Below are 11,802 nucleotides of genomic sequence, written 5' to 3' on the forward strand. Positions count from 1 at the left end.
TCTACAGAGTCTCCTCTGACACACTGATCCACCTCCACACCTTCAACACCACATTCACTGAAGAACCTCTGCATCCTGGGTTTGGGTTCTGGTTTCCTGGTTCCTCAGTGTCTCTGTGTTGAGCATAAAGAGTTTCCTCCTGTCAGAGAATCACTGTTGAACAGATAGTTCAGTCTGTACATGTCTGTCTCTTTCACTCAGAAACACCTTTTCAGATTCATGGATTCAGTCAGTTTCTGTTTGAAACTCTTCTAAATGACTCCTTGGAAACTTCTTCCTCTTCCAGTCCTTTAAAGATGGAAGCTGCCATTCTTCCAGGATGTTATTTTTCTGTGTTTCCAGTCAAAGCTTCACACTGAATGTTGTGTATGTTGTGTTTCTCTGCAGCTCACTGCAGCTGAGACCATTCAGTTGCTGTCAGCTGCAGTTAGTTTGCTGCACATGTGACAAACTGTGACATCAGAGAGGAATCACTGAGCTGCAATCAGCCCAGATGAATTTCCAACCTGCTGACAGATCTTCACTGGTTCTGCTCCAATGAGCAGAAGGTTGGTGAGCAGCCAGGGTTCATCCTGATGATGTGCAATTATAGACTGAATTATTGAGTTCTGATCGCAGACTTTTGATATTTTACATAATTTTACATCATTATTTTTTACATTCAGTCTCACAATGTTTGACTTTGTGTTTGAAATGTTGAATTTTTAAAATCTTCAACAAATGTTTTCAAAAATAATTTTGATATTTTCTCTTTTACATTAAATTTGTATTTATTATCTGAACATTTAGACTTTTTAATGATTTTAGACTTTTTGATAAAACGTTCAATTATTTATCTAAAAACTTTACTTCATCGATGAAAATGTATCATTTTTACAAATTGCAGCTTTTTAGTTTGAAAAATACAAAAAAAAAGCTTTTTTTATTTTATAAAGATTTTATTTCCACATTTTTCTGTTCTGCATTCTTCATATGCCTGTTCCTTTAAAATGTATGTAGGATGATGTAAGCATGATATTAATATGCATCTCTATTAATGTCCTCACTGCTTTAACACCTGTCATTTGTTCCAGTTACTGGAAACTTAACTGCTCTATGCTACAAAATAGTGAAACTAAAAAAGGATCAGGGATATGACCTCATTTTACTGGTCCAAAGCAAACAATGAAAACTCTTTTGGGACTAATTGGGAACTCCTTAAATATGAGTTGGGAACATTTTTAGGAAAGTGTGGAGCTCAAGCTGTCAAAGCGAGAAAAGCAGAAGAGTTGAAGCCTGTGTGGAGCAGAACTAACTTATCCAGCAAAAACCCGACTCCTCAACAGAGGAAGAAACAGAAGAACTCCTTCTCCTGCAAATCAAACTCCATGACTTATATTTCCAGAAAGCAAAGGGTGCCTTTATCAGGTCTCGTTCCAAATGGTGAGAAGAAGGAGAACAAAACACTCATTACTTCTTTAATCTTTAATGCCGCCAACAATAATATTAGTAGGTTCAGTATTAACGGAGCTGTTACTGAAGATCATCGTAAAATAGCAGGTTTTTGTTCTCATTGTTCTAAAGACCTGTACAGTTCCAAATGTTGTCAATCTGCAGCTGATAGTTTTTAAATTCCCTGTGGGTTAAGACAACAGGTGAAGCAGACAAAGTATCCTGTGACAGGCCTTTATCTGCTGTAGAAGTGCAGCAAGCCATCAATCAGCTCAGAAACAATAAATCTCCAGGGTCTGATGGACTAACAGCTGAATTTTAGAAATCTTTCATTGCTGAACTGACTCCCTTTTTACAGAAAGTCTTTATAGAATATAGAAATAACCAATGCCCCCCCCCAACACATTTACTCTCACTCTTAATTCCCAAAGCGAAAAAGGAAAATCTACTTTTAGACAATTGGCGAGCGACCTGCTACTAAAGAACGATTCCAACATATTAGCTCACTTATTGGCAACAAGATTCAGATCAGAGCTGGACTCTGTTACCATGGAAACACAGTCAGGCTTTATGAAGAAGAGGCATGTTGCAGATAATGTGAGGCTCGTCCGAGACATGTTGAATTATCCAGAAATGGTGGAGGATGATGGGTTCATTGTGTTTCTGGATTCCTACAAAGCCTTTGATACAGTCCAACATCCGTTCATTTTACAATCCCTTAAGAAATTTGGCTTTGGCAACTATTTTTTCTCAGCTGTCAAAAGTCTACATCTAGAAAATCTACATCACAGAAGTAACAGCTCAGTTAAACTAATGGGTGGAATGTCTCCTGGATTTAAGGTCTCCAGAGGCATTAGACATCGGTGCCCTGCTTCACCTGTTCTTACTTGCAGCTCAGCTCAGAACATCAGAGGGATGTTCAGTTTGGGCTCTTTGACTTCAACAAAAATAAAGAAAAATTCAACAAAACATTTATTATTAACCTCATCATACTGATGGCGAAATTTCACATTCCTAAATGTAAATTTACTCGGAGAAAACCTTCTTTTGTTGCCTTTCACAGTGAGCTCAGGCAGTTTATTTTCTCCATTAAATTTTCTAACAACCATAAAGATAATATCTGAAAACAATTTCTTTAACAGTTCTTGGTGGGATGGCTCGGGAGTCTGCTGTATCTGTACAATGTTTTGTGTGCTGTGCTTTTTGCACATTTACGTAGAACAATAGAGTTTCTTTAAAAGAATACCAAGCGGCGCAGGAGAGTGACGTCATCAACCGCTCTTCTTCTGCGTTTGTCGGGCTCACCTGCACACAACATGGCGCCTTCTGACACCGTCGCACAATCCCGATGAGAATTCGCTTCCCATGTGGAGTTAAACACAGTTTCTGAGTCGGATTCCCGTGACAGACTTGAGCAGATTATAGAGAACTTGGCTGCATACTCTGCCGTCACAGATACGATGTCAGCGAAGCTGCCCGAGCTAACTGGCTCTCAGTCCTTCAGCGACTCGACGCCGCGGTGCCTGAGAGGGGACGACCGGTGTCGTGCCGAAGTAGTTCTCCCCGACAGAAGCTGTAGGAGAGCTGGCTCCTCCTAACTATACCCGATTGCACCCATGTCCAGAGGAAAGAACAGTCTGCAGGTCCCTGAAGTTATTGTTTGATGGCTGCTGCAGTCAGTGAGGTTTTGCTAATTCTCTCATTATTTGCAGCACAACACCTGCTTGGATTTGTCTGCAGCCAACGTAGGGCGCTATGATTCATTTCAAAGAGCTGAGAACACCCGCACAGAGAACTAAATAATCGCACTGTAGCCCAAACTATTTCCCACCAAAATCCGTCTCATTCTTTTCTTTATCTTTTAACAATGTTTTAATGCGCGCGTGTCCTGACGCGAGTCCACGAATCCTGTGAAGAAGCGGTGTCCAATAACACGCTGGAAGAAGTTTCCAGCCAAGAATGCGCTGAATGAATGCGGCTGTTCTCATCGTGGTGACGGGCTGACAAATCTACATGGTTGGAACTTTTAATGTTGGAGGGTTGAGATTCCCATCATGCTGTGTGAATGTCACAAGTTACAATATTTCTGTAGAAGTCACAGAGAGTTAAAAACATGTAAAAATCCGCTCTGCCACATACTGTGGGCTGGTTCAAACTGTCACAACTTGGAGGGTATAGTTCAGAAAGCTGAGAATTATCTCCAGATTTCAGCCACATCTCATTTAAAAATATAAAATCAGGCTGAATATAAATGATAAAACCATCTGAAATCAAAGTGCTGTTGGAAAGAGCTTTTTTACATTAAAAAGAGTGAATTTAACCGAGAAAATAAAGAAGCTGAAGAACCTTTAATCAGTTCATATCAGTCAGTTATCTCTCTGCTGACTCTCTCATTATCAGACTGATGAACATTAGAGCCAGAATGCTGCAGTAAGAGGAGTAATGTTGGTGAGAACATCAGTATTACTGTATGTGAGGAGTTGTAGTTACTGACCGTGACCACTGGAGGGCAGTGATGATCGTAGTTTCTCTGTTACAGTCCACATGATGACAATGACGTCAGCAAGCAGCAGGGGAGTCACAATGCAACAGTTAAAGTAGTTTATACAGAACATTATGTTAGAATAAATAATGACAGAACAGCTGAAAATATATATTAAAAATATAGAACTTTATCTACAGAGTGTCCCAAGATTTAAAAGTTGTATAAATATGGCAGTGCAATAAAACTACTTATTAACAGTGGCGTCATTAGGCTGAAGCCCCCCTAAAATATTATTTTTTAAATAAAATGAATTATAATCATATTTTTTGAATAAAAAAATGCCGACATATTCAATATAAAATGGCCAGAATATGAGATTGAATAATATAACTTGTCATTATTCCCTTGAATATGATGATAAATCTGTCAGTTTCCCCTCACTTCATAGCGTAAGGTAGAGAGAGCCCCTTCAGGGCCTCGTTATCCAGCCCATTCCACCTGTTCATATGGAGAACTCCCACATCACTGAACATCCTGTCCACGTTTCCCTGTGACTTTGCTTGCAGTCGGTACCTGCAGCGCTGTACCTTTGAAGCACTCAGAGCCCAACAGAACAGCATCAGGAGAAGAACGGATGGATGAAGAATGGATAGAAGCAAGTTCTTCCAAAAAGTCCTTCTTCATCACTGCTGGTAGTAACAGTTAGTTAGCTCCATCCCCAGCTAACAGCAGAAAGTCTCATGGAGTCAGTAAACCAAATGCTCTGTGTTTGACAAATAAAAACCTGGCTTGCATCCTGTAGATCATCTGCTGGTTAATGCACAGCCTGTAAGGAAACATATTCAGCAGATTCAGAGACTTTATTCATCCAGTTAAAGGGATATTTCTGTGTTTTCCAAGTGGGGCTGTGTGAAGGACTCATGAGCAGTCAGCATCTTCCTCAGTGTAGAACAATGTTTGTGTGAGAGCCATGTAATGTCCATGTGTGCATGCTGAAAGAGACGGTGCTGCTCTGACCCCCCTCCTCCTTTCAGGGTGGAGCCTGCTGGAGAACGATGGCTGACACCAGGTCTGAGGAAGTGTAAGTGTGTTCTTCATCTGATTCATGACATCCAGCCATCTTCACACTGTCACATCACTCACTGATCAAAGTGAACAGATGATAGATCAATAACTGCAGCTGGATTGTGTTTGTTCTCTCCATCAGATTCCTGTCGACTCACCATCGACACAAACACAGTGAACAGAGAACTGAAACTGTCTGACAACAACAGGAAGGTGACACATGTGGAGAAGGTTCAGTCATATCCTGATCATCCACACAGATTTGATTTCTGGCCTCAGCTGCTGTGTAGAAATGTTCTGACTGGTCGCTGTTACTGGGAGGTCGAGTGGAGAGGAGAGGTTATTATATCAGTGAGTTACAGAAGAATCAGCAGGAGAGGATACAGAGACTGTGTGTTTGGAAGGAACGATCAGTCCTGGAGTCTGAGATGCTCTGATAGTTCTGGTTTCTCTGTCTGGCACAATAACAGACAGACACCCATCTTCTTCTCCTCCTCCTCCTCCTCCTCCTCCTCCTCCTCCTCCTCCTCCTCCTCTGTCTCTAACAGAGTAGCAGTGTATTTGGACCGTCCTGCTGGCACTCTGTCCTTCTACAGAGTCTCCTCTGACACACTGATCCACCTCCACACCTTCAACACCACATTCACTGAAGAACCTCTGCATCCTGGGTTTACAGTCTGGTTTGGGTCACATGGTTCCTCAGTGTCTCTGTGTTGAGCATAAAGAGTTTCCTCCTGTCAGAGAATCACTGTTGAACAGATAGTTCAGTCTGTACATGTCTGTCTCTTTCACTCAGAAACACCTTTTCAGATTCATGGATTCAGTCAGTTTCTGGTTGAAACTCTTCTGAATGATTCCTTGGAAACTTCTTCCTCTTCCAGTCCTTTAAAGATGGAAGCTGCCATTCGTCCAGGATGTTGTTTTGCTGTGTTTCCAGTCAAAGCTTCACACTGAATATCAGTATGTTGTGTTTCTCTGCAGCTCACTGCAGCTGAGACCATTCAGTTGCTGTCAGCTGCAGTTAGTTTGCTGCACATGTGACAAACTGTGACATCAGAGAGGAATCACTGAGCTGCAGTCAGCCCAGATGAATTTCCAACCTGCTGACAGATCTTCACTGATTCTGCTCCAATGAGCAGAAGGTTGGTGAGCAGCCAGGGTTCATCCAGATGATGTGCAATTATAGACTGAATTATTGAGTTCTGATCGCAGACTTTTGATATTTTACATAATTTTACATCATTATTTTAACATTCAGTCTCACAATGTTTGACTTTGTGTTTGAAATGTTGAATTTTTAAAATCTTCAACAAATGTTTTCAAAAATCATTTTGATATTTTCTCTTTTACATTAAATTTGTTTTTAGTATCTGAACATTTAGACTTTTTAATGATTTTAGACTTTTTGATAAAACGTTTAATTATTTATCTAAAAACTTTACTTCATCGATGAAAATGTATCATTTTTACAAACTGTAAAAAGGATGATGTAAACATGACATTAATATGCATCTCTATTAATGTCCTCACTGCTTTAACACCTGTCATTTGTTCCAGTTACTGGAAACTTAACTGCTCTATGCTACAAAATAGTGAAACTAAAAAAGGATGAGGGATATGATCTCATTTTACTGCTCCAAAGCAAACAATGAAAACTCTTTTGGGACTAATTGGGAACTCCTTAAATATGAGTTGGGAACATTTTTAGGAAAGTGTGGAGCTCAAGCTGTCAAAGCGAGAAAAGCAGAAGAGTTGAAGTCTGTGTGGAGCAGAACTAACTTATCCAGCAAAAACCCGACTCCTCAACAGAGGAAGAAACAGAAGAACTCCTTCTCCTGCAAATATAACTCCATGACTTATATTTCCAGAAAGCAAAGGGTGCCTTTATCAGGTCTCGCTCCAAATGGTGAGAAGAAGGAGAACAAAACACTCATTACTTCTTTAATCTTTAATGCCGCCAACAATAATGTTAGTAGGTTCAGTATTAACGGAGCTGTTACTGAAGATCATCGTAAAATAGCAGGTTTTTGTTCTCATTGTTCTAAAGACCTGTACAGTTCCAAATGTTGTCAATCGGCAGCTGATAGTTTTTAAATTCCCTGTCGGTTAAGACAACAGGTGAAGCAGATAAAGTATCCTGTGACAGGCCTTTATCTGCTGTAGAAGTGCAGCAAGCCATCAATCAGCTCAGAAACAATAAATCTCCAGGGTCTGATGGACTAACAGCTGAATTTTAGAAATCTTTCATTGCTGAACTGACTCCCTTTTTACAGAAAGTCTTTATAGAATATAGAAATAACCAATGCCCCTCTTAATTCCCAAAGCGAAAAAGGAAAATCTACTTTTAGACAATAGGCGAGCGACCTGCTACTAAAGAACGATTCCAACATATTAGCTCACTTATTGGCAACAAGATTCAGATCAGAGCTGGACTCTGTTACCGAGGAAACACAGTCAGGCTTTATGAAGAAGAGGCATGTTGCAGATAATGTGAGGCTCGTCCGAGACATGTTGGATTATCCAGAAATGGTGGAGGATGATGGGTTCATTGTGTTTCTGGATTCCTACAAAGCCTTTGATACAGTCCAACATCCGTTCATTTTACAATCCCTTAAGAAATTTGGCTTTGGCAACTATTTTTTCTCAGCTGTCAAAAGTCTACATCACAGAAGTAACAGCTCAGTTAAACTAATGGGTGGAATGTCTCCTGGATTTAATGTCTCCAGAGGCATTAGACATCGGTGCCCTGCTTCACCTGTTCTTACTTGCAGCTCAGCTCAGAACATCAGAGGGATGTTCAGTTTGGGCTCTTTGACTTCAACAAAAATAAAGAAAAATTCAACAAAACATTTATTATTAACCTCATCATACTGATGGCGAAATTTCACATTCCTAAATGTAAATTTACTCAGAGAAAACCTTTTGTTGCCTTTCACAGCGGTTTATTTTCTCCATTAAATTTTCTAACAACCATAAAGATAATATCTGAAAACAATTTCTTTAACAGTTCTTGGTGGGATGGCTCGGGAGTCTGCTGTATCTGTACAATGTTTTGTGTGCTGTGCTTTTTGCACATTTACGTAGAATAATATAAGTAAAAATAATAATAAAGTTTCTTTCAAAGAATCCCAAGCGGCGCAGGAGAGTGACGTCAGTGACCGCTCTTCTTCTGCGTTTGTCGGGCTCAGCTGCACACAACATGGCGTCCTCTGACACCGTCGCACAATCCCGGTGAGAATTCGCTTCCCATGTGTAGTTACACACAGTTTCTGAGTCGGATTCCCGTGACAGACTTGAGCAGATTATAGAGAACTTGGCTGCATACTCTGCCGTCACAGATACGATGTCAGCGAAGCTGCCCGAGCTAACTGGCTCTCAGTCCTTCAGCGACTCGACGCCGCGGTGCCTGAGAGGGGACGACCTGTGTCGTGCCGAAGTAGTTCTCCCCGACAGAAGCTGTAGGAGAGCTGGCTCCTCCTAACTATACCCGATAGCACCCATGTCCAGAGGAAAGAACAGTCTGCAGGTCCCTGAAGTTATTGTTTGATGGCTGCTTCTGTCAGTGAGGTTTTGCTAATTCTCTCATTATTTGCAGCACAACACCTGCTTGGATTTGTCTGCAGCCAACGTAGGGCGCTATGATTCATTTCAAAGAGCTGAGAACACCCGCACAGAGAACTAAACAATCGTACTGTAGCCCAAACTATTTCCCACCAAAATCCGTCTCTTTCTTTTCTTTATCTTTTAACAATGTTTTAATGCGCGCGTGTCCTGACGCGAGTCCACGAATCCTGTGAAGAAGCGGTGTCCAATAACACGCTGGAAGAAGTTTCCAGCCAAGAATGCGCTGAATGAATGCGGCTGTTCTCATCGTGGTGACGGGCTGACAAATCTACATGGTTGGAACTTTTAATGTTGGAGGGTTGAGATTCCCATCATGCTGTGTGAATGTCACAAGTTACAATATTTCTGTAGAAGTCACAGAGAGTTAAAAACATGTAAAAATCCGCTCTGCCACATACTGTGGGCTGGTTCAAACTGTCACAACTTGGAGGGTATAGTTCAGAAAGCTGAGAATTATCTCCAGATTTCAGCCACATCTCATTTAAAAATATAAAATCAGGCTGAATATAAATGATAAAACCATCTGAAATCAAAGTGCTGTTGGAAAGAGCTTTTTTACATTAAAAAGAGTGAATTTAACCGAGAAAATAAAGAAGCTGGAGAACCTTTAATCAGTTCATATCAGTCAGTTATCTCTCTGCTGACTCTCTCATTATCAGACTGATGAACATTAGAGCCAGAATCCTGCAGTAAGAGGAGTAATGTTGGTGAGAACATCAGTATTACTGTATGTGAGGAGTTGTAGTTACTGACCGTGACCACTGGAGGGCAGTGATGATCGTAGTTTCTCTGTTACAGTCCACATGATGACAATGACGTCAGCAAGCAGCAGGGGAGTCACAATGCAACAGTTAAAGTAGTTTATACAAAACATTATGTTAGAATAACCAATAAGAGCTTTTTTACATTAAAAAGAGTGAATTTAACCGAGAAAATAAAGAAGCTGAAGGGTGTAGAAGAACCTTGATTCAGTTCAGTGGCACAGCAGATCTTTCTGGCTTTGCTATAACCCTCCTGTAGATTATTTTCACCTGAATATGAGAAACTGAGGGCCAAAGTGCAGCGAAGCCGGCTCTGCTGTTTCAGACGACAGGAGATCAGGATCAGGGAGGAATCAGGTTTTGGTCGACTGGTTGTGAAGCTTTTAACAATAATGTGGACGGCCGTCAGATTTGGTGGAGCAGCAGTGATGAATGCCATGAAGTAAGTTTACAGGGAGAATTCAGAGCCCAGATTTGGGATCAAATAAGAGAAGAAGCTGAAGCATCTTTAGCTTTTAAATAGAGTTTAGTTCAAGTGTCAGCGGCTCACACCAAACTCCATTCAAATTTTGTCTAATTTAATGTTTCCTCAGTTTTCAGCTTGAACATTCACCTCAAACTGTGTGTGTGTGTGTTTCTGTGTGTGTGTGTGTTTCTGTGTGTGTGTGTGTGTGCAGCTGGGTTTCTTTAGGCGAACTCGACCCTCCACTGATGATGATGATGATGATGAAGAGTAGCAACTGGCTGAGGAGAGTCTAATGACTGAATAACACAAAGTGACATGAGGCTAACCGTGACTGTTGTTTTCTTCCTGATATTTTCTGTTTGCTTGAAATAGCTGAATTATAAATAACTCAAACATCTGCAATGAGTGAAGAAGGAAGGAAAGATGAAGGGATAGAAAGAAGGATTAAAGGAGGAGGAAAGGATGGAAGGAAGGATGGAGAGAGGATAAGTGAAAGGAAGGAAGAATCCACTGAAAGAAGGGAAGAAGGAAGGATTTGTTGTTCTGATTTTGTTAACATTCGTTTGCTTTATCAGAAAAAACTGTTGGATTGTGATTTGATTATTAATTGTTGTTCTTATTGATTATTGGACAGCTTTAGTAAACTTGTGCACTGCAACATGTTGTTTGACGATGACTTTAACATATTAAACATTTTGATGTCTAACTCTGAACAGCTGTTGTCTCAACTAACAGATGTTCTGAGTTCTTGGAAGCACATCTGCATCTGAGTTTGATGTCAGACTTTTTCTCTCTGTCAGTTCATATCAGTCAGTTATCTCTCTGCTGACTCTCTCATTATCAGACTGATGAACATTAGAGCCAGAATCCTGCAGTAAGAGGAGTAATGTTGGTGAGAACATCAGTATTACTGTATGTGAGGAGTTGTAGTTACTGACCGTGACCACTGGAGGGCAGTGATGATCGTAGTTTCTCTGTTACAGTCCACATGATGACAATGACGTCAGCAAGCAGCAGGGGTGTCACAATGCAACAGTTAAAGTAGTTTATACAAAACATTATGTTAGAATAAATAATGACAGAACAGCTGAAAATATAGATTAAAAATATAGAACTTTATCTACAGAGTGTCCCAAGATTTAAAAGTTGTATAAATATGGCAGTGCAATAAAACTACTTATTAACAGTGGCGTCATTAGGCTGAAGCCCCCCTAAAATATTATTTTTTAAATAAAATTAATTATAATCATATTTTTTTAAATAAAAAAATGCCGACATATTCAATATAAAATATCCAGAATATGAGATTGAATAATATAACTTGTCATTATTCCCTTGAATATGATGATAAATCTGTCAGTTTCCCCTCACTTCATAGCGTAAGGTAGAGAGAGCCCCTTCAGGGCCTCGTTATCCAGCCCATTCCACCTGTTCATATGGAGAACTCCCACATCACTGAACATCCTGTCCACGTTTCCCTGTGACTTTGCTTGCAGTCGGTACCTGCAGCGCTGTACCTTTGAAGCACTCAGAGCCCAACAGAACAGCATCAGGAGGAGAACGGATGGATGAAGAATGGATAGAAGCACGTTCTTCCAAAAAGTCCTTCTTCATCACTGCTGGTAGTAACAGTTAGTTAGCTCCATCCCCAGCTAACAGCAGAAAGTCTCATGGAGTCAGTAAACCAAATGCTCTGTGTTTGACAAATAAAAACCTGGCTTGCATCCTGTAGACAATCTGTGCACGTCTTTGGTGTTTTTTGCTCAGTAGTTATATCTCAGCTCTGAAAGAGACTTCAGACCTGGCAGAAGCTTTGATCTGTGAACAAGCAGTGTGTGACACTGTGATTTAGTCACGTCAGGCATCATGGAGTGGAGCCAAGGCCGTAACTACCATTGAGGCCTCAGAGGTCGTGTCCTCGGTATTCTTTATTCTTTATCCTTTTTAGGAGTTGTGACTCATGACCTCAG

At 40.6% G+C, this 11,802-nt stretch overlaps 1 long non-coding RNA gene across 1 annotated transcript; it reads left to right on the forward strand.

Moving 5' to 3' along the window:
* Positions 1 to 8,444: 8,444 nt before the first annotated feature.
* Positions 8,445 to 10,545, forward strand: LOC140272670 (uncharacterized). The gene is made up of 2 exons (XR_011907969.1): positions 8,445 to 8,507; positions 10,044 to 10,545. It is a non-coding gene; the product is annotated as an uncharacterized lncRNA (long non-coding RNA).
* The last annotated feature ends 1,257 nt before the right edge of the window (positions 10,546 to 11,802 follow it).

This window comes from Leuresthes tenuis, unplaced genomic scaffold, assembly GCF_036924035.1.
Source record: "Leuresthes tenuis unplaced genomic scaffold, fLeuTen1.0.hap1 SCAF_17, whole genome shotgun sequence".
Classification (NCBI taxonomy): Eukaryota; Metazoa; Chordata; class Actinopteri; order Atheriniformes; family Atherinopsidae; genus Leuresthes; species Leuresthes tenuis.